Genomic DNA, 25217 nt, shown 5'->3' with positions numbered 1-25217 from the left:
CACAAACAGCAATCAAATAATGCCATTTGTAGCAGCATGGATGGACCTAGAGATGATCATACTAAGTAAAATTAACCATGACAGAGAGTAACGACAAACGAGATGTGCTATCACTTAGATGAGGAATCTAAAGTATGGCATATATGAACCTATCTACAAATCAGAAAGAGACTGACAGAGAGCAGAATTGTGCATGTCGATCTGGAGGGGTGAGGGAGTGTCATGGACTGAGATTTTAGGGTTAATTGATGTCAATGATTACATTGAGAATGCATAATCAACAATGAGTTCCTGTGTTGCATTGGGAACTAAATACAACCTCCTGGGCTAGACCAGGATGGAAAAGAATATAAATAATGGGGAGTTTGGATTGATAGATGCAAACTATTACATCTACAATGGATAAGCAATGTGTTCCTACTGCACAGCAAAGGCAACTATATATAGTCTCTGGGGGTATTACATGATGAAGACATTAGGAAAAATAGAATGTGTGTATGTGTGTGTGTGTGTGTGTATACATATGATTGGGTCACCATGTTGGACACAACACTGTAAATCAACTATACTCTAAAAATAAATAGGATGGATAGATAGGTATAATTGAGTCCCTTTGCAGTACAGCAGAAATTGGCACAACATCATCTATCAAGTACATACTTTAATAAAACATTAAACACAACCTGACTACCACACAAAGTATCAGACAATTTCGTTCAGTGTAAGAAAGGAAATAATGATTAGAGGGGAAAAATTAAAAGATATTTAGAAATTGAATAGAAAAATCATTATGATATCTTATATCACTTATATCTGGAATCTAATATAGGGCACAAATAAACCTTTCTACAGAAATGAAAATCATGGACTCAGAGAATAGACTTGTGGTTGCCAAGGGGGAGGGTTTGGGATGGACTGGGAACTTGGGGTTAATAGATGCAGACTATTGCCTTTGGAATGAATTAGCAATGAGATCCTGCTGTGTAGCACTGAGAACTTTGGTCACTTATGATAGAGAATAATAATGTGAGAGAAAAGAAAGTATACGTGTATGTATAACTGGGTCACCATGCTGTACAGCAGAAAACTGACAGAACACTGTAAACCAGCTATAATGGAAAAAAATAAAAATCATTGTATAAATGTAAAAAAAGGAAAAATCAAAAGTTTCTCTTTTGAAAGGGTAAACAAAATTGAAAAACTGTCAAAATGGCTCACCAAGAAGAAAGATGAGAGGACCCAAGTAAAGAAATTAAGTATGGAAAGTGAAGAAATTACAACTGCTGTGGTAGCAATTTAAAAAAAAAAGAATACTATTAACATTTACTTGCCAATCAACTGAACTATTAAGAGAAAATGGACAGGTATCTATAAATATACCTCCTATAAAAACTGAATAAAATAATTAGATGTAGTTTGAACAGACCTATCAGGAGAAGTGAAATACAATGACTAATAATAATAATTGTAACATTTCCTGCAAAGCAAAGTCCAGGTTGTGATGTCTCACAGGTGAATTCTTAGAAACACAGAAAGGAGAACTGAAGTCTTTGAACACTCCCAAAATATTGAAGAGGGAACACTCCCAGAGACAGTCTAAAGCCACCATCACGTTGATACCAAAAGTGGAAAAAGTCACTACCAAAAACAACTTAAAGGCAAATATCTTTGACGAATGCATGTGAGAAATTTTTCAACACATTTTAGCAAATCAAACCCAACAACACATTAAAAAGATCGTACACCACAACCAGGTGGGAGTCATTCCAAGCTCATAGTGATGGTTGAAGACTCACCAAGTTATCAATGTAATATACCACATTAAAAAAGAATGGAAAAAAACCACATGATCATTTCAAAATATAAAGAAAATATATTTGTAAAATTCAACATCCTTTCAGAGAGAACTTCTCTCAACACAATGAAAGCCATTCATGACCAACCAATAACCACTGTAACATCCAATGGATAAAAATTAAAAAGCCTTACTGCTAAAATCTGGAGCAAGACGAGGATGCCAACTCTACCCTCACCTATTTCAGCATAGTATTGGACAACCTAGTCTCAACACTAAGACAAGAAAGAGAAATCAAAGGTATTCTAGTTGGAAGGGAAGAAGTAAAATTATCACTATATGCAGATGACAAGATCCTATATCTAGAAAACCCTACAGATGCCACACAAAAACTACTACATCTGATAAACAAATTCAGCAATGTAGAGGATACAAGATGAACATTCAGAAGCCAGTTGCGTTTCTATATTTTAGCTAAATTTTAGCAATGAATATCAGAAATATTTTAAAAGTACCTTTTAAAATTGCATCCCATGGGAGTTCCTGCTGCAGTGCAATGGGATCAGTGGAGTCTTGGGAGCACTGGGACACAGGTTTGATCCTTGGCCTGGCACAGTGGACTGAGGATTCAGTGTTGCCACAGCTCTGGCTCTGGTTGCGACTGCAGCTTGGATTTGATCCCTGGCTGGGGAACTCCATCTGCCATGGGGTAGCCAATAATATAAAATAAAATAAATAAAATATAAAATTCCACTCCATAAAATAACATACTTAAAATAACCCTGACTTAGGAGGTGACAGGGATATTCAATGAGAACTATAAAACATTACTGAAGGAAATTAAAGAGGATTCAAAGAAATGGAAAGATATCCTGAATTTGGATTGGAATAATATCTTGAAAATACACTACTACTCAATGCACTCTATAGACTAAATGGAATTCTTATCAAATTTCCCATAACGTTTTTTAGAGAATAAAAAAATAATAATCCAGGAGCTCCCATTGTGGTGCAGTGGAAACGTCTGACTAGGAACCATGAGGTTGCAGGTTTCATCCCTGGCCTTGCTCCGGGGATTAAGGATCCAGCGTTGCCATGAGCTGTGGTGTGGGTCACAGACACGGCTTGGATCTGGCATTGCTGTGGCTATGGCATAGGCCAGCAGCTGCAGTTCTGATTAGACTCCTAGCCTGGGAAACTCCATATGCCACGTGTGCAGCCCTAAAAATAAAAAGCAAAAAGGCAAAAAAAAAAAAAAATCCAACAACAATACATATTGGAGCATAAAAGACCCAGAATTGCTAAAGCAATATCGAGAAGAAAAGGAAAAACACAAAAATGTAAATTAATGTTAATTAAATGTAAATTAACAAAGTAGGAGCCTTAACTCTCACAGACTTCAGAAAATACTGCAAAGATAAAGGAATCAAAACACTGTATTACTGGTACAAAAACAGAGAAATGGATCAATGGAAGAAAACAAAAAACTGAGGAAATAACCCCCCCTGCCTTCAGTCAATTAATCAACAAAGGAGGAAAAGAATATAAAATGGGTAAAAGGCAGCTTCTTCAGCAAGTTGTGCTTGGAAAGTTGGACAACTACATGTGAATCAATGAAATTAAAACACACTGTCATGAAATGCATACAAATAGTCTCAAAATGCCTTAAAGACTTATACTTAAGACACCATAAAACTCCTAGAAGAGAACCGAGGCAAATCACTCTCTGACATAAATTTTACCAATATTTTCTTAGGTCAGTCTCCCAAAGCTATGGGTATAAAAGGGAAAATAAACAAATGGGACCATATGAAACTTAGAAACATCTGCACAGCAAAGAGAATCAGAAAAAATAAATGAAATGACAACGTACTGAATGCAAAAAAAAATTTGCCAAGGAGGCTTCCGATAATGGCTTAATTTATCCAACATAGAAAAAACTCACAGTACTCAAAAACAACAGAAACAACAACAACAAAACCCAATAGATAAATGGGCAGAAGCCCTAATAGACATACACCAAAAGAAAGGCAGATATCCAATAGGCACCTGAAAAAATGCTCAATGAGACTAAGTAGTAGAAAAATTTAAATCAAATCTACAATAAGTATCACTTAGCACTGGTCAGAGTGGCTATCATTAAAAAGCCTACAAATAATAAATATTAGCGAGACAGTGGAGAAAGGGGAAGTCTTCTATCCTCTTGGTGGAAATGTAAGTTGGTGCAACCACTATGGTGAACACTGTGAAGATGCCTTAGACAACCAAAGTAGACTATCCACATGATCCAGCAATCCCATATTTGGAAATATATCAAGACAAAATTATATTCAGAAAGATATGAACTTCTATGTTCATATATGAACCTCTGTTCACAATAGCCAAGTCATGGAAACAACCTAAATGTCCAAGGACCGATGAAGGATTGAGAAGATAAGGTACATGTACATACAAAATGGAATTTTACTTAGCCACAAACAGGAATGAAATAATGCCATCTGCAGCAGCATGGATGGACGTAGAGATGATCACACTAAGTAAAATTAACTGTGGCAGAGAGTGACAACAAGTAAGACATGCTATCACTTAGATGTGGAATCTGAAATATGGAAGATATGAATCCATCTACAAAGCAGAAAGAGACTGACATAGAACATATTTGTACATGTCTATCTGGAGAGGTGAGGGAATGGCATGGACTGGGAGTTTGGGGTTAGTCAATGCCAATGATTACATTGAAAATGGATAATCCATCATGGAATTCCCACCATGGCTCAGTGGTAACGAAACCAAATAATATCTAGGAGGACACGTGTTCAGTCCCTGGCTTTGCTCAGTGAATTAAAGGATCCAGCATTGCTGTGGCTGTGGTGTAGGCCAGTGGCTACAACTCCATTTGACCCCTAGCCTGGGAGCTTCCATATGCCATGGGTGTGGCCCTAAAAAGACAGAGAGAGAGAAAACCAATAAGGTTTTCCTCTATATGTCACTGGGAACTAAATCCATTCTTCTGGGGTAGACCATGATGGAATAGAATATAAAAAAGTATGGATATATAGGTATAACTGAGTCTCTTTGGGATACAGCAGAAATTGGCACAATGTTGCCAATGAGGCAACTTTAATAAAAAATTAAACACAACCTGACTCTATCACCTAAAGTATTAGAAGAAAGACTTGAGATTGCTTATTCAGTTGAAGAAAGGAAATAATGATTAGAGAGGAAGTAAGTAAAAGAGATTAAGAAATGGAATACAAAAAAACAAGTCATTTTTTTGAAAGGGTAAACAAAATTGAAAAACCTCTGCAATGGCTCACCAAGAGGAAAACGGAGAGGACCCAAAGTAGAGTTGAGAATAAGAAGAGAAAGAAGAAAAAGGACAACTGATATGGCAGAAATTGAAAATAAAAAACTTAAGAGAATACAGTGAAAAATTACTTGCCTACAAATTGACCAACAGAGAAACAATGAACAAGTTTCTAGCAACATACCACTCATCAAAACTGAATTGATGAGATATAGATAATTTTAACAGACTGATCAGGAGAAGTGAAATAATAATTATTATTATAACAATAATTGAAAAAACTCCAGGCACACACCAGTTGGAATGGCCATCATTAATAAATCCACAAATAACAAATGCTGGGGAGGGTATGGAGAAAAGGGAACCCTCCTACATTGTTGGTGGGAATGTAAATTGGTACAACCACTATGAAAAACAATATGGAGGTACTTCAGAAAACTAAATATAGAATTACCATGTAACCCAGCAATCCCACTCTTGGCCATATATCTGGACAAAACTTTCATTGAAAAAGACACATGCACCCCTAAGTTCATTGCAGCACTATTCACAATAGCCCACACATGGAAACAGCCTAAATGTCCATTGACACATGAATGGATTAAGAAGAGGATACACACACACACAATGGAATACTACTCAGCCATAAACAAGAACAACAATGCCATTTATAGCAACATGAATGGAACTAGACTCTCACACTAAGTGAAGGACATCAGAAAGAGAAAGACAAATACCATATGGTATCACATACATCCGGAATCTAATATAGGGCACAAATAAACCTTTCCACAGAAAAGAAACTCATAGACTTGTGATTGCCAAGGGGGAGGGGCAGGAAGTGGGATGGACTGGGGATATGGGGTTAATAGATGCAAACTCTTGACTTTGTAATGGATAAGCAATGAGATCCTGCTATATAGCACTGGGAACTACATCAAATCAGGTATGATGCAGCATGATGGAGGATAATGTGAGAAAAATAATGTCTATATGTATGTGTGACTGGGTCACTTGGCTGTACAGTAGAAAATTGACACAACACTGTAAACCAATCATAATGGAAAAAATAAAAATCATTTAAAAAAATAAAAACAAAAGAAAAAAGAAAGGAAAAGAAAAAACTCCAGGCAAACAAATGTCCAGGACCAGCAAGCACATTTTATCAAAAACACAAAGAACTTACAGTAAACTTCTCAAACCTTTCCAAAATATTGAAGTGGACAAAACGCTCCCAAAATAATTTTTTTAAGTTTTATTTTTTATTTTTTTAATTTCCCCAATACATTTACTTTTTTTTTTTCTACTGTACAGCATGGTGTCCCAGTTACACATACATGTACACATTCTTTTTTCTCAAATTATCATGCTCCAAAGTAATTTTATAAGGCCAACATCATCATGCTGTCAGAACCAGGAAAAGACTGTGCCAAAATAACTTTAAGGCTAATATCTTTGATGAATACAGGTGCAAAGATTCTCATAAAAATTTTTGCAACCCAAATCCAACAACACATAAAAAGGTCATATACCATGACCAGGTGGGATTCCTCCCAAGCACACAAGGATGGTTCAACATTTTCACTCACTCAGTGTAATACATCACAAGATGAAAAAGAAAAAAACCCACATGATCATCTCAACAGATAATGAAAAAGCATTTGTAAAATTCAACTTCCATACATGATATAAACTCCTAGCTAAGTCTGTACAGAGGGAACTCATCTCAGTATAATAAAAGCCATTCATGTTCAACTCACAGCCAATATCACATATAAAGGAGAAAAACAGCAAGGAAATGCAAAGATATTCCAAGGTTAAATTGGAACAATATTTAAAATGATGATACTATGCAAAGCCAACTAGAGATTTCATGCAATACCTACCAAAGTAACCATGTTACTGTTCATAAAAGTACAACAGTTAATCCAACAATTTGTATAGAATCATAAAAAATGCGAAATTGCTAAAGCAATCCTGAAAAATGAAAAAAAAAACTCCCCACAAAACAGGAAGTATAACTGTTCTAGTCTTCAGAAAATATTATAAAGCTACAAGAATCTAAATAGCATAGTATTGGTCAAAATTGTATGTATCAATGGAAGAAAATTGCCCAGAAATAAACCCACGAACCACCAGTTAATTTTAAATAAATGTGGCAGGTATTTTAAAAATGGGGATAAAAAAAGTCTCTTCAGGAAGTGGTGCTGAGAAAGTTGGACAGCTGCAAGTGAATCAATGAAATAAGAACACACCCTCATGACATGCTCAAAATGGCTTAAAGAATTAAACACAAACCATGACACCATAAAAATTCTAGAAGACATTAGCAAATCATTCTCTGATATAAATTCTGTAAATATTTTCTTAGGTCAATTTCCCAAGGTGATAGAACTAAAAGTGAAAATAAATAAATGGGACCTAATGAAACTTACAAGCACCCGCCCAGCAAAGGGAACTAGGAAAAGCAAGAATGAAAAGACAACATACTGAATGGGAGAAAATTTTTGCAAATAAGGTAACCAACCAGGACTTAATCTCCAAAACATGCAAACAATTCATAAAACTCAACGACAAAGAAACTGAACCCAATTAAAAAATGGGCAGAAGACAGGAATAGACATTTCTCCAAAGACATAGGGATAGCTAGTATGCACATGAAAATAAGCTCAACATCACTAATTATTAGAGAAGTGAAAATCAAAACTACAATGGTACCACCTCATACCAGTCAGAGGGGCCATCATTAAAAATTCTACAAATAACAGGAGTTCCTGTCGTGGCGCAGTGGCTAATGAATCCGACTAGGAACCATGAGGTTGCGGGTTCGGTCCCTGACCTTGCTCAGTGGGTTAACGATCTGGCTTTGCCGTGAGCCGTAGTGTAGGTTGCAGACGCAGCTCGGATCCCGCGTTGCTATGGCTCTGGTGTAGGCCAGTGGCTACAGTTCCGATTTGACCCCTAGCCTGGGAACCTCCATATGCCACAGGAGCAGCCCAAAGAAATAGCAAAAAGACAAAAAAAAAAAAAATTCTACAAATAACAAATGCTGGAGAGGCTGTGGGGAAAAGGGAACCTCTATACTGTTGGTGGAGATATAACTAGGTACAAGCACTACAGAAAACAGTATGGAGGCACCTTGGAAAACTAAATACCATATGATTAAGCAGTCCCACTCCTGGGCATATATCCATTAAAAAAAAACTGTAATTAAAAAGGATACACCCAGAAGTTCCCGTCATGGCTCAGTGGTTAACAAATCTGACTAGGAACCATGAGGTTGTGAGTTTGATCCCTGACCTTGCACAGTGGGTTAAGGATCCAGTGTCACTGTGGGCTGTGATGTAGGTAGCAGACATGGCTCAGATCCTGCATTGCTGTGGCTCTGGCATAGGCTAGTGGCTACAGCTCTGATTAGACCCCTAGCCTGGGAACCTTCATATGCTGTGGGTGTGGCCCTAGAAAAGACAAAAAGACCAAAAAAAAAAAAGATCACACCCACTCCTATGTTCATTGTAGTACTATTCACAATAGCTAAGACATGGAAACAACTTATATGACCATAGACAGATGAATGGATTAAGATGTGGTCCATATATACAATGGAATACTACTCAGCTATAAAAACAGAATGAAATAATGCCCTTCATGGCAACATGGATGAAGTTAGAGATTATTACACTAAGTGAAGTAAGTCAGAAAGAGGACAAATACAATATCACTTATATATGGAATCTAAATTATGGCACAAATAATCCTATATACACAACACAGTTGTAGAGAACTGATTTGTGGTTGTCAAGGGAGAGGGAGGAGGGAATGGGATGGACTGGGATTTGGGGGTTAATAGATGCATACTATGGAAAGACAATAAGGTCCTTGTATAGCACAGGAAACTATATCAATCTGGGAAAGTATTATGGAATATAATATTAAAAAATAACGTGTTTATGTGTGTGTGTGTGCATGAGATGGAGTTACTCTGTTGTGTGGGATGATATGGCATTGTCAATCAACTATACTTTAATTAAACATAATAATGAAGAAGATACAGATAATTTGAAGAGACTGAATAGGAGAAATGAAATAAAATTGTTTAAAAAATTAATCTCCCTACCAAAAAAAAATGTTCAGGACCAAATGGATTCACAGGTGAATTTTACAAAACCCAGAAGAAATTATACTGCCCTTCTCAAGCTCTTCCAAAACATTGGAGTGGAGAGAACACTTCCAAAGACATTCTATGAAGCCACCATCAAACTGATACCAAAACCAGAAAAAACACTACCAAAAAAACTTAATACAGATGCAAAAATTCCCAAAGAAATATGAGCAAAAAATGAATGTGACAGCATATCAGGTGTGATTCATCCCCAGCTCACAAGGATGGTTAAGCATACACAAAATCAGTGTGATACACTACATTAACAATAGGAAAGGGAAAACCCACATGATCATCTTAATGGATATAGAAAAAACATTTGGAAAATTCAACATCCCTTCATGATAAATTCTTACCAAAGTGGATATAGAATAAAGTTATCTCAACATAATAAAAGCCATTAAATAAAATGACAGCAAATATTTTACTAAACCATGTTAAAAGACTTTGGTAAAATCTGGAACAAGACAAAGATGCACATTTTCACCACTTCTGTTCAATTTAGTATTGGATATCCTGGTGACAGCAATCAGACAAGAAAAAAAAATCAAAGGTATCCAAATTGGAAGGAAAGAGGTAAAACTGTCACTATAAACAGAAGACATAATACCATATTTAGAAAACTCTAATGAATACACACAAAAACTACTAGATCTGATAAATGAATTCAGCAATGTAGTGGATATATGATTAGCACTTTGAAGCCAGTTGAACTTCTGTATTTTAGCAATGGATATCAGAAAGGAAAGATAAAAAACAGTATCTTTTAAAATTGTATTCCCCAAAATAAAATACTTAGGCATAAACCTGACCAAGGAGGTGAAAGAAATATATACCCAGAACTATAAAATATTAATGAAGGAAATTAAAGAGAATTCAAAGAAATGTAAAGATATCAAAATCTCTTGGAATGGAAGAATTAATACTCTTAAAATGGCAATTCTATCCAAAGAAATATACAGATTTAGTATAATCCCTATTGAATTACGCATGACGTTTTTCACAGAACTAGAACAAATGACCCCCAAATTTATATGGAACCATAAAAGACTCACAATTGCCAAGGCAATCCTAAGGGAAAAACACAAAGAATGAGGTTTAACTCTCATTCTTCTAATATTATTGCAAATCCACAGCAATCAACACAGCATGGTACTGGCACAAAAACAGACATATGGATCATTAGAAGAGAGCCCAGAAATAAACACACAACCTATGCTCAATTAATTTTTGACAAGGGAGGCAAAACATACAATGAAGAAGTACAGTCTCTTCAGCAAATGGTGCTGGAAAAGTTGGACAGTCACATGTAAATCAATGAATTTAGAAATCACTCTCACACCATACAAAAAATGAACTCATATGTCTAAGACTTAACATAAGACATGACTCCATGAAGCTTCTAGAAGAGAACACAGGCAAACATTCTCTGACCTAAACCATACCAATGGTCACTAGGGTCAGTTTCCCAAGGCCATAGAAACAAAAGCAACAATACACAAATAGAATCTATCAACTTTATAAGCTTTTGTCCAGCAAAATAAACAATAAACAAAGTGAAAAGTCAACCAATGGACTGGGAGAAAATATTTCCAAGTGACGTGACCCACAAGGACTTAATTTCCAAAAAATAGAAATAGCTCATATAATTCAACAACAAAAAATTCAAACAACTCAATGAAAAAAATAGGCAGACCTAGAAAGATTTCTGCAAAGAAGATATAAGATGTCCAATATGCACAAGTGAAGATGTTCAACATCACTTATTATTAGAGAATTGGAAATCAAAACTACCATGAGGAATCACCTGACACTGATCAGAATGACCATCATAACAAAGTCTACAAATAAATCCTTTCAAGGTTGTGAAGCAAAGGGCATCCTCCTACATGTTGGTTATGCCATATAAATTGGCATAACCACCTTGGAAAATATTGTGGACATTCCTTGAAAAATTAGAGTTGCCATATGATTGAGCGTCTCACTTCTGTGCATATATCCGGACAAAACTAAAATTGGAAAAGGTACTTCACCCCTTTGTTCATAGCAGCACTATTTGCAATAGCCAAGACATGAAAGCAACCTGAAAGTTCATTGACAGATAAATGAACAAGGGAGATGTGATACATATATACAGTAGAATGTGCTTAGACACACAAAAAAATAATGAAATAATGCCATTTGCAGTAACATGGATGCAACTAGAGAGTATAAATGAAGGTCAAAGAGAAAGACAAATAACGTATAATATCCCTTAAAAGCTGACTCTAAAATAGGACAAAAAGGAACCTAATTATGAGACAGGAACACACTCAAAGAGAGAACAGACTTTATTCCAAGGGGGGAAGATGGGTAAGGGAGGGAAGGACTGGGTGTTTTGGATTAGCATGTGCAAACTATTATGGGTAAAATGGATAAATAAAGTCCTACTGTATAGCACAGGGAACTATATTCAATATCCTGTACTAAACCATAATGGAAAAGAGTATGAAAAAAATATATGTATAATTGAATCACTTTGCTGTACAGCAGAAGTTAACATAGCATGGTAAATCAACTATAGTTCAATAAAATAAACTAAGAAAAAAATAAAGCAGGAAACAAATTGATTGACAAGTTAGGTAAAAGTTCAGCAACTGCTCCCTCCCCCCCAAAAGTCTACCCCACTTAGATACAAAACGAATTGGCTTTTTTTTCTGGAAAAAAGTCCCCAATCAGAATGGAATTAAAATTTCTGGTTTGATCACACCAAAACATCTTACCATACTATATTGAGGCCATGATCTCCCAAATGTTAATTCCTTGCACCAACTGCCAAGGCCTGGGGTAGCCAGGGCATCTTTGGTGAAGTTTGAAGGAAAGAATATCAGGACCAGGTGTCCTGGCAGCTGGTAGGACCTTACTTGAAAATTCTCCAACTGGAGTCTTCTGGCTACATGCAGCAAGGTTCCTTGCTGGCTTCCTCATAATCTATTACACAGTCAAAACTTGTACTGCTGTCCACATGACAGGTCAATAACTTGACAGACCAGTTGTTGGGGCAAAAAATGACTTATTCAGAAAGCAGGGTGATGGAGAAGATGATAGACTCATTTCTCAAAGAACCATTTTGCCTGAGTTAGAATTCAGGTTCCTTTCTTCTCAGGGTGGGGGTGGGGTGGGATGGGGCCAGGAGTAGAGCCAAGCATTTCCTGGTTGCCATTAGCCTCTGGAGGGATGTGTTCATTTCTTCGTCCTGCAGCCATTCCCAGGTGGGCCTGGTAGGGGCCTGGGCATGTTTCTTGGGACCTAAACAAGGGTATTTTAGCTTAATGTTCATTACCTGGGAGGCAGAGTCCCCAGAGATGCACCATTAGGTGTAATTGAAACTTGTGGGCAATACCACTTTAGTGATTATCTTTTAATGGAATATAAAGATTCTTCCCTATTAAGTCTCTCTTCAGTATCTGAGAGAATCTCAAAATATATTTCTTAATTTTACTTCCTGATCCATACAAATAAAAGAACACATTCATTTATTCCTCCTGGAATAAATGAATGTGTTCTGAAGTCTGTAGCTTGGGGTTGGGGAGAGAAAGACATATAATCTTATCAATTTCTAAAAATGATATTAGCTTCTATTTAATGTAATTCTAGCAAATTGAGTTCTAGCTTGTTTTTAAGACAGTAGATTTCCGGAACAGTAATTGAAGAACTAAATATAAACAGCATACAGTTAGCAAAATCAGAGATTTCCAAAGATGGCAGAGTAGCAGGACATAAGGCTCATCTACTTGCACAAATACATTGAAAATACAACTATATGTGGAACTATTTGCACAGAAAATTTGAGAAAAACTGACAAAAGACCACAGGATTATGATAGAACAAGAAAAACATTACAAAACCAGATAGGACATAAGAAAGAAGAAGAGAAAAAGAAGCTAAAGTAAATGAGATGGATGGGGCCTATTCTCTCAGGAGGAAGCTGGAAAGAGTAATAGTTCCTGCACCTTGGGAAGTTCCCCCACCAGTGATGAGATCAGCCAAAAATGGAAGAGGAACTCTAGATAAATGGCCTGAAGCAGTTAAGAAGGAGACAGTCCTCCACCAATGGTCAGTGCTATGGGCAATGGGCAACCATAGGCAGGTGCCAGCAGGTGTTGGGAACAAAAACTTTGGCCTTAGAGATCAGACCCAAAGAGGGAGCTGGGGCCTGCTACATGGGGAAAAAAACAGGGTTGGTCGTGCAAAAACAGCCTAGAGGGACTAGACTATAGGGCAATCACAATGGAGAGCATCTAAGCAGAGGCAAAGCAGTCAGGCTTAGAGACCAGAGGCCATTGTTTGGCAGTGCTGGAAGGAAGGGGCAGGAACCACCAGTATAGCCTTGTTCCCTACACCAACTTTCTCAAGCTGCAAGACACTGCCTGCCTCAGCTCAGGAACCACTTGCCCATAGCAGCTGTCTAGCAATGGTTGGGAAGCAGCACTGCCCTTAGGGTACAGACTTCTTGGAGTAAGTGGAATAAATGCCTGGGGGAATAACACAAGTTTCCAGTTCACGCCGGTGGGGATCCTGCACTAGTGGAGCCCAACCAGCACTGGAAGAATAGCACTCAACCCCTGAAAGATCAGGGAAAACACAGGCTCCACCCAGAGAATCTGCAAAGGTTCTGGCCAGCAGTGCAGCACCAGAAAAGCTGCTGGTGGCAGTGCACATTTCCTACAAAAGCAACAATGTACTTGATCAGGGAAAACACAGGAGTCTCTGCTCCACCCAGAGAAGCTGTACCCATTCCTTCAAGGGGGCCACCTATGCCCACTCCCTGATGATCAGGGGAAAACTCAGGTGCTTTGGCTCTGTCCAGAGACTCTAGGAGGCTTGCACCAGCAAAGTGATGCCAGATAAACTGCTGGTGGCAGCACCTGCTTCCTGCAAAAGCAGTGATCTGCTTGAGCAGGGAAAACTCAGGTAAACACAAGCATCTCGGCTTCACCCAGAGAATCTGCAGAGGTTCATGCCAGCATGAGAGCACCCATTCCCACAAGAGGGCTGCTTGTGCCCACTCTCTGATGGAGCCGTGGGCTGCCTAATTGGTGAAGAACACAAGTTACAGGACCCCTGCCAGTGGCTCTGTGAAGACTCAGGTCAGTGACACTCTTTGCACACCAGGGGAGCTGGGGAGGCCCATTAACCCACATTTCAATCTGCAGGGCCAGAGAGAGAACTCCTACCAGCAGCAAGGCAGGAGGAGGGACCACCAGAAATACATATCCTGCAGCTACAGAGACATCCTGTGAGCAAAAAGTAGGAAGAAGACCCCCCTCCCATCCCTGAGGCTTTAGAGAGAGATTCCCAAGAGTGGCAAAGCAAGGAGAGCACTGGAAGAACAGCAACACCTGCTCCTAAATCTACACTGAACAATCCCTAGAGCCTACCCAGCAAAGAGGTACATGTAGGGAACCACTGCCACCTCTGAGAACTCCAGGACTGGACATCTGCTTCAACATCTACATAGCAACTGTCAAAGGGAAGATAAATAGAAAGGCAGACACTATGAGACAAAAAAAAAAAAAAAAACCAAAAAAAAAAACAAAACAGCTTTCAGACAAAGGAACAAGACAAAAACACACAAAATCCGCTAAATGTGAGGAGAAGGGCAATTTCCTGAAAAAGAATTCAGAATGATTATAGTAAAGGTGATCCAAAAGCTTGGAAAAAGAAAGTAGACATGGATTGAGAACTTAAATGTTTAACAAAGAACCAGAGGATTTCAAGAGGAAAATGAATAGTGCAATAGCTGAAATGAAAAATAATCTAGAGGGAACCAATAGCAGGTTAATGGAAGCAGAGGAAAGAATAAGTGAGCTGGAAGATAGAGTGGTGGAAATCACTGCTACAGTAAAGAATAAAGGATGAAAAAAACTGAGGCGAGTTTAAGAGACATCTAGGACAACATTAAACATACCAACATATACATCATAGGAGTTCCAGAAGGGGAAGAGAGAATAAAAGGGCCAGATTAAATATTTTAAGAGATTATAACTGAAAATTTCCCAAATATGGGAAAGGAAACACTCACTCAAGTGGAAGCAGCACAGAGAATTCCATACAAAATAAACCCCAGAAGAAATACAGCAAGACATGCTGATCAAACTGACAAAAATTAAATTCAAAGAAAAAATATTAAGAACCACAAGGGAGAAGCAGCAAATCACATATTCCCATAAGGGTAACAGCTGATGTCTCAGCAGAAACCCTACCAGCCAGAAGGGAGTGGCACAATATATGAAGAGGAGGAACCTAGAATCAAGAATACTCTACCCAGCAAAGCTCTTATTCAGATTTTATTGAGAGATCAAAAGCTTCACAGACAAGCAAAAGCTAAGAGAATTCAGCACCTACAAACCAGCTCTATATCAGCTACTGAAGGAACTTCACTAAGCTAAAGGAAAAGCCACAATAAGAAAACAAGTATATTAAAAATGAAGCAGCACACTGGTAAAGGCAAAGATAATTTAAAAGTAGGAAATCACCCATTGACAAACATATATAAGGGGAACCACTAGTCAAATAACCATAATGGTCCGCACATATGAAAAAGAAAAACCAAACCAAACATAACACTAAAAACGGTCAGCAAATCACAAGAAAAGACAACAAAAAGAGGAAGGGAAGAAAAAAGACCCAAAATAGCATTCAAAAAAGTTTAAGTGACCATAAACACATACTTATCCACAATTACATTGAATGTAAACATTAAATTCTCCAACTAAAACAAAAAGTATAGCTGAATGAATTAAAAGCAAAACCCACATACATGCTGTCTACAGGAGACCCACTTCAGATCTAAGGACACATACAGACTTAAAGTGATGGGATGGAGTAAAATATTACATACAAATGGAAATTTTAGAAAAGCAGAAGTACAATACTCTTATCAGACAAAATAGATTTTAAGATAAAGAAGGACACAAGAGACAAAGCAGGACATTACATAATGATGAAAGGATCAATATAAGAAGAAGAAATAATTTCAAATATATATGCACCCAACATAGGAGCAGCACAATATATAAGGCAATTACTAACAGCCATGAAAGGGTAAATTGGCAGTAACACAATAATAGTGGGGGACATTAACGCCCCACTTACAGCAATGGACAGATCATCCAGACAGAAAATCAGCAAGGAAACACAAGCCTTAAATAATATATTAGACCAAACATACTTAACTGATATCTTTAGAACTTTTCACCCCAAAGCAGCATAATATATTTTCTTTTCAAGTGCCAATGGAACACTCTCCAGGATAGATAATATCCTGGACCACAGGTCAAGCCTTGATAAATTTGAAAAAATTGATATTATTTCAAGCATTTTTCTCTGATCACAGTGCTATGAGACTAGAAATAAACTACAAGAAAAAACAGCAAAAAATAAACCTGTGGAAGCTAAACAATATGCTATTAACAATCAATGGATGATTGAAGAAATAAAAGAGGAAATTGAAAGATACATAAAGACAAATGACAATGAAGATACAAATCTCCAAAACCTATGGTATACAACAAAATAAATTCTGAGAGGGAAGTTTATAGCAATACAATCTTATCTCAGGAAAGAAGAAAAAAGGCAAATAAACAACTTAACCTTATACCTTAAACATCTAGAGAGGAAGAACAAAGCCCAAAATTAGAAGGAAGGAAATCATAAAGCTTAGAGCAGAAATTAATAATAAGGAGACAAAACAATTGATAAGATGAATGAAACCAAAAGTTTGTTCTTTGAAAAGATCAACAAAGTTGTTAAGCCATTAGCGAGACCCATCAAGAAAAAAAGGGGAGGTTTCAAATCAATAAAATTAGAAATGAAAAAGGAGAAGTTACAGCTGACACTGCAGAGATTACTGTGAGCAACTGTATGACAATAAAATGGACAACCCAGAAGAAATGGACAGATTCTTATAAAGGTAAAACCTACCAAGACTGAACCAAGAAGAAACAGAAAATATTAATAGACCAATCACAAGTACTGAAATTGAATATGTGATTTAAAAAATTTCCAAAAATACTAAAGTCCAGGACCTGATGGCTTCACAAGTGAGTTCTACCAAAATTTCAGAAAAGAATAACACCTCTTCTTCTGAAACTTCCAGAAAATTGCAGAGGAAGGAACACTCCCAAGCTCGTTCTATGAAGCTACCACTACCCTTATACCAAAACTAGAAAAAAACCACAAAAAAGAAAATTAAAAGCCAGTATCACTCATGAACATACATTTAAAAATCCTCAACAAAATATTAGCAAACCACATACAAATATACATTAAAAAGATCATACACCATGATCAAGTAGGATTTATTCCAGGGATTCAAGGATTCTTCAATAACCACAAATCTCTCAATGTGATACACCACATCAACAAACTGAAAAATAAAAACCATATGATCATCTCTATAGATGCAGAAAAAGCTTTTGAAAAATTCATTTCTGATAAAAACTCTCCAGAGAGTGGGCATAGAGGGGAACTACGTCAGTATAATAAAAAAGCCACTTGTGACAAACCCACAGCTAACAGCATTCTCAATGGTAAAAAACTGAAAGCATTTCCGCTAATATCAGGAACGAGACAAGGATGCCCGCTTTTACCAATGTTATTCAAGTCTTGGAAGTCCTAGCCATGGTAATCAGAGAAGAAAAAGAAATAAAAGGAATCCAAATTGGAAAAGAAGAAGTACAATTATCATTGTTTGCAGATAACATGATTCTATACCTAGAAAATCCTAAGGTAATGACCTGAAAACTATTAGAGTTCATCAATGAATTTGGTAAAGTTGAAGGATACAAAACTAACACACAGAAATCATTGCATTTCTGAATACTAACAATGAAAGATCAGAAAGTTAAATGAAGGAAATAATTCCATCTACTTTTTTGATATAATGATTTTTATTTTTTTCATTATAGCTGTTCTATAGTGTTCTGTCAATTTTCTACTTTACAGCATGGTGACCCAGTTACACATACATGTATACATTCTTTTTTCTCACATTATCATGCTTCATCATAAGTGACTAGACGTAGTTCCCAGTGCTACAGGCAGGATCTCATTGCTAATCCGTTTCAAAGGCAGTAGTCTGCATCTATTAACACCGAGTTACCAATCCATCCCTTTCCTTCCCCCCTCCACCTTATCAACCACAAGTCTGTTCTCCAAGTCCATGATTTTCTTTTCTGTGGAAAGGTTCATTTGTGCCATATATTAGATTCCAGATATAAGTGATACCATATGATATTTGTCTTTCTCTTACTGACTTATTTCACTTAGTATGAGAGTCTCTAGTTCCATCCATGTTGCTGCAAATAGCATTATTTTGTTCTTGTTTATGGCTGAGTAGTATTTCATTGTGTTCATATACCACTTCATAATCCAATCATATGTCAGTGGACATTTAAGTGGTTTTTATATCTGGGCTATTGTGAATAGTGCTGCAGTGAACATACAGGTGCACATATCTTTTTCAAGGAAAGTTTTGTCTGGATATATTAAAACAGGCATTACAGACCAATAGAACACAATAGAGAACCCAGAAATAAACCCAGACACCTATGGTCAATTAATCTTTGACATAGGCGGCAAGAACATAAAATGAAAAAAAAGACAGTCTTTTCAGCAAGTATTGCTGGGAAATCTGGGCAGCTGCATGCAAATCAATGAAACTAGAACACACCCTCACACCATGCATGAAAATAAACTCAAAATGGCTTAAAGACTTAAATGTAAGACAAGACACCATCAAACTCCTGGAAGACAACATAGGCAAAACATTCCCTGACATCAACCGTACAAATGTTTTCTCAGGTCAGTCTCCCAAAGCAACAGAAATAAAAGCAAAAATAAACCAGTGGGACCTAATCAAACTGACAAGCTTTTGCATAACAAAGGAAACCAAAAAGAAAACAAAAAGACAACTTACAGAATGGGAGAAAATAGTTTCAAATGATGCAACTGACAAGGGCTTAATCTCTAAAATACATACAAACAACTTATACAACTCAACAGCAAAAAAGCCAACAACTCAATGGGAAAATGGGCAAAAGATGTGAATAGACATTTCTCCAAAGAAGATATAAAGATGGCCAACAAGCACATGAAAAAATGCTCAATGTAACTGGTTATTAGAGAAATGCAAATCAAAACTATTATGAGATACCACCTCACACCAGTCAGAATGGCCATCATTAAATAAGTCCACAAATAGCAAATGCTGGAGGGAGTGTGGAGAAAAGGGAACACTTATGCACTGTTGGTGGGAATGTAAGTTGGTATAACCACTATGGAGAACAGTATGGGGGTACCTTAGAAAACTATACATAGAACTACCATATGACCCAGCATTTACCACTGCATCAAAAAGAATAAAATACCTAGGAATAAACATACCTAAAGCAACAAAAGACCTGTACTCTGAAAACTCTAAGATGCTGATGAAAGAAAAAAAGACACAAACAGATGGAAAAATATACTATGCTCTTGGGTTGGAAGAATCAATATAGTCAAAGTGACAAAATACCCAAGGAAATCTACAGATTCAATGCAATCCTTATCAAATTACCAAAGGCGTTTTTACAGAACTAGAACAAAATATTTTAAAATTTGTATGGAAGCACAAAAGACCTTAAATAGCCAAAGCAACATGGTGATAAGCAAAAACAGAACTGGAGGAATCAGGCTAACTTCAGACTCTACTACAAAGCTGTAGTCATCAAGTGTGGTATTGGCATAGAAACAGAAATATAGATCAATGGAACAGGACAGAAAGCACAGAAATAAACCCAAACACCTATAGTCAATTAATCTATGACAAAGGAAGCAAGAACATACAGTGGAGAAAAGATAATCTCTTCGGTAAATGGTGCTGGGAAAACTGGACAACTGTCTGTAAGAAAATGAAATTAGAACATTGTCTAATACCATACACAAAAATAAACCCAAAGTGGATTAAAGATCTAAATGTAAGAACAGATGCTATAAAACTCCTAGAGGAAGTCATAGGCAGAACGCTCTTTGACATAAATCACAGCAACATCTTGTTTGAACCACTTCCTAGAATAAAGACAATAAAGACACAAATAAACCAATGAGACCTAGTGAAACACTAAAGCTTCTGCACAGCAAAGGAAACCATTAAAAAAAAGACAACCCACAGAATGGGAGAAAAATTTTGCAAATGACTCAACTGACGAAGGTTTAATATCCAAAATATACAAACAAACCATACAACTCAAAAACAAAACAATCAACCCAATTGAAAAATGGGAAGAAGACCAGAATAAACATTTCTCCAAAGAAGACATACAGATGGCCAACAGGCACCTGAAAAAATGCTCAATATCACTAATTATTAGAGAAATGCAAATAAAAACTAAAATTAGATACCACCTTACACCAGTTAAAGTGGCCATCATCAACAAATCAAGAAAGAACAAATCCTGGAGAGAATGTGGAGAAAAGGAAAACCTCCTACACTGTTGGTGGGAATATAAATTCGTACAACCACTATGGACAACAGTATGAAAATACCTCAGAAAAGCAAATATAGAAGTACCATATGACCCAGTAATCCCACTCCTGGGCATATATCCAGACAAAAATTTCATTGAAAAAGATACAGAACTATATCTAGTCACTTATGACAGAGCATGATAATGGGAGAAAAAAGAATATATACATGTATGTGTAACTGGGTCACCATGCTGTATAGTAGAAAAAAAAATGTATTGTGGAAATAACAATTTAAAAAAAAAAGGAAAAGATACATGCGTATGTTCATTGCAACACTGTTTACAATAGTCAAGACAGGGAAACAACCTAAATGCCCATCAATGGATGAATGGATTAGGACAATGTGGTACATATATACTACTCAGCCATAAAAGGGACAAATAATGCCATTTGCAGCAACATGGATGGAACTAGAGACTCTCATACTGAGTGAAATCAGAACGATAAAGACAGACACCATGTGGTATCACTTATATGTGGAATCTAAAATATGGCACAAATGATCTATCTGCAACAGACTAGATCATGGACATGTAGGGCAGACTCATGTTTGCCAGGAGGGAGTGGGATGGACTGGGAGTCTGGTATTAGTAGGTGAAAACTCTTGCATTTGGAGTGGGACAATGAGATCCTGCTGTACAGCACAGGGAGCTATATATCTATCACTGGTGATGGAACATGATGGAGGATAATGTGAGAAAAATAATGTATATATAGATATGATTGGGACAATTTGCTGTACAGCAGAAATTGACAGAACATTATAAATCAATAATAATAAAAAAAATTTAAAAAATAAAATGCAAGAACAAAAAAATCAGATTTCCATATGCCAATTTGTCAGAAAGATCTTTTCACTTTTGAGACAAGCATCTATGATTTTGGTTTGCCTTAATGTGGAGGCCACAGAGAAAATAGCTGGTGAGGACAAGAATGATCTGAGGTAGAAATGGAAAATTCTTTTTTTAATAAAATAAAAAAATGCACAAATGAATCATAGAAGTAGCAAGAATTCAAAAAATAGGAAAAAATAAGACAAAAAAGGTACATGGTAAGAAAGGTGGGAGGGATTTTTTTGGGGTGTACTGACATTTTGCAATCATAATATATATATGTGTGTGTGTGTGTGTGTCTGTGTGTGTGTCTGTGTGTCTGTGTGTATATTGCTTTTAGGGAGAAGAAGAGCTATAGGCAATAGATGACAATATTTGAAATAAGGATTAAACTTTTAAACTATAAAACATGCTCATCTCAAAACATATGACTCAGATTTCTTCTAAGGAAGGCTTGGAAGACTAAAAAATCCATACACCTTGCATGTTCACCTTAAATCTGCAGCCCAAACACAAAGGTAACAATCACTAATAATTGCAGCTATCAGAGCAGCTGAGCCTGTACCACTTGGATCCAGATTTCACGGTCTTGTAGACTTGCTCTGGGCTTAACCAGTGGGCATATTAATTTATTCAGAGTGAAAGTCAAGGAAGCTTGTTTTCTCAGAATCTGTGACCTGGAAGTCATCCCAAGTGTCACTTAGTTCATGCTTCTAGGTCTGGGATGAGCTGCACAGGTACCATTCTGCAGTGTTCAGTGGTTTTCCTTCCCTTAAACATATCCTGGAATGAGGTTCCTTAAACGTCTTCAGGCATCGTGTACTGCATGTTCAACAGCCCCAATGGGAACCAATTTCTGCCTTTGCCCACAGGGTGAATCCTGCCTGACTGCTGCTCCTTTTCCCTCCTCAGTAACCTTGCATTACTTATCCTGCTTAGCCTGAAGACTCCTGGTTCCCATTTGCCTTTGTAGCCATGGACAATGGCCATCTGTTTAAATACTTTATTGCTAGTTGAGATTCTGTAGTCCTACCTTCCACTCTATATTTGATGGAACTGAAATTCTTATGTTTCCTGTAACTGGACTCTATGTCTTCCAGCAAATCCCAAAATATGGAAGTTTTTTTACTCTTGAGTTTACTTTTGGGTTATTTTAAAACTGTTCACTCTGTGCCTAATATTTGACACTGAGCAAATTTCAAATTCAGAGAACTATTTACTGCATCATAGATAGTAATGTGAAGAAAGAGAGTAGTTCAGGAAATAAATTCATTTGAAAGAGGGTCTTAAATCCCTGACTGAAATGGTTCAACTTTTTCATTTGGAATTGGTGTATGGGAGCTCTTGAAGGTTTTTGAATGCGAGAACACAAATGCATTAAAAAAAGGCATTTATGAGGGAGTAGGCACAGTTATGCCGGGGAATTGGAAGGGGTTAAAGGTCCAGATAGGGAGATCATTAGGAAGATGATATAGTAATACATCTGTGGGTTGACTATATCAGGATCATTTCTTAAAAATAAAATTAAAAAATTTTTGTATTATAGAAGCAATATAACTTTGAGAGATCACAGAGATGTTTGAAAAGTATACAAAATAATAGTTTACCCATAAACTCACAACATAAACATTATTACAATTTTATTATCTTTCTACAGATATAATTGAGATCACAGAGCATACAACATTAATACCTGTTTTTAAACTTATTAAAATACTTGTCCACATTACCATGATTTAAAATATGATATATGAGTTATTAAGATTTCCAAATGGAGGCTCTACACTTTAGCTTTTCTGCTTTGGTTGGTCAGCTAGAGTATTTCCAGTTTGTAGATATCAATGGTGAAAATGGCTCTTTGCCCACATATCTTTGTCAGCTTCCCTGATGATTAGCTTAGTGTAGATTCCTATAATCAATGGGCCAGAGGGAAGTGGACCTTTTCAAGTTCTTCACTGATTATTTTCTGTAGAGACTCTGCTGTGCTTTTCCCACAGAAGTGTGTTACACAATATTCATTTTGAAATTTTTGTCAACTTGATAGACACAAAGGGTATCCTTGTGATAAATATTTCTGAAAGTTAAATAATGCGCTTGAAATATTCACTCACATTGGCAGTCCTGGGGGACAGTACTTGCCCTCAAATTTATTATGGGGCAAGTGGCATAGTTAGCAAGTGGTTTGAGAAGGGAATCTAGACATTTCACCTCCCAGATAAATGATCTTTTTAACCAACCTCTGCTACCAGGTGACATTGACTTAGGATAAATCAAAGACCATTCACTCAAATTAAGGAACATCTCTAAGCACAGGTAAAGAATATATGGCTTAGTGGCTACAAGATCAAAAAATAATATTTAGAAGTACTGCACACTAAACACAGAATGAATGAGCAAAACCAATGCAAAAAACACATACAAGCCCAACCATGACGCAGATACTGTTAACATAAATCTAACACTTTAATTACAGAAGTTAAAGTCCCTTGTCCTCCATATTTGAGAGGTCAGCAGCTGAATGGCCAGGAAAACTGTTGAAACCTCTGACTCCAGATAATTGGGCTGGAAAGAAGGATTGCAGGAGATTCAGTGCCACTAGATGTGCAGCAATGGGAAGAAGAGGTTCTTCTTTCTATGGACCTAAAGGCTAGGACCAGAATCCCCAACATGGCTCAAATTTCCAGCTACCAGCTAAGGAAGGTTTGATTTGCTGGTAGGCTTACAATGTGGAATGGGCTGCTCAGAGGGAATGAGTGCTTTCCAAATTGAGCTGAACAATTCTTGGCAATACTGTGTGTGAGATTGAACTAGGTAACTTCTATCGGAGATGTCTCTGCAGGTCTGCTGTCCTGAGCCAAGTCAACTAAGGCTGAGTGGGTTTAGTATATGCTAATATGGATGTGTATTTGTGTATGTAGTTTGTAACATAAAAGTTATTATATTGTGAGGATTCAAAAGTGATGATTGTTTCACTATGCAGTGCCCCATGTATAGGAGGGGGATCATTACTTGGCCCAAGAAATAGTCAAACCTTAGATCCTATTAAACCCTTTGATGCTGTCATCCTTTTATTTAAGATATATTGAAATGAAGAGTTAACAGACATTGAAAGGTATCCAAAATGTGTCTCCATTTGTGCATGTCCACTCTTCATCCTAACACTTGTCACATCACCCCTTCTTTGGTCTACTCCAGCAGCCTCTTAACTGGGGCCATGATTCTCTTCTTTCTACCACCCCTCCATGACAAATTCTTCACACTGCAGCCAGAGGGAATGTTCTTTGAATTTTGTATTGGTGTATAACCTATTTACAAAAGAGCACATAAGTGAATATTTCCATGAAGTTTTTCATGTAAACCCAATGCCCCTAACATCCAAATCAAGAAAGGAAGATGACCAGCCCTGGATATCCTCAACATGTCCCCCCAAGTCACTTATTACCCCTGCCTTAAGGGCAACCTCCATCCTATCTTTCATCAGCATAGATCAATTTTTTATAGTTTTGAAATTTATTTAAATGTAATTAAGCAGTTTAATCCCCATTTTTTAATCCATTTTCCTTTGGCTGG

Source organism: Sus scrofa, chromosome 3, assembly GCF_000003025.6.
Source record: "Sus scrofa isolate TJ Tabasco breed Duroc chromosome 3, Sscrofa11.1, whole genome shotgun sequence".
In the NCBI taxonomy this organism is placed as follows: domain Eukaryota; kingdom Metazoa; phylum Chordata; class Mammalia; order Artiodactyla; family Suidae; genus Sus; species Sus scrofa.
This window is presented reverse-complemented; position numbering follows the sequence as displayed.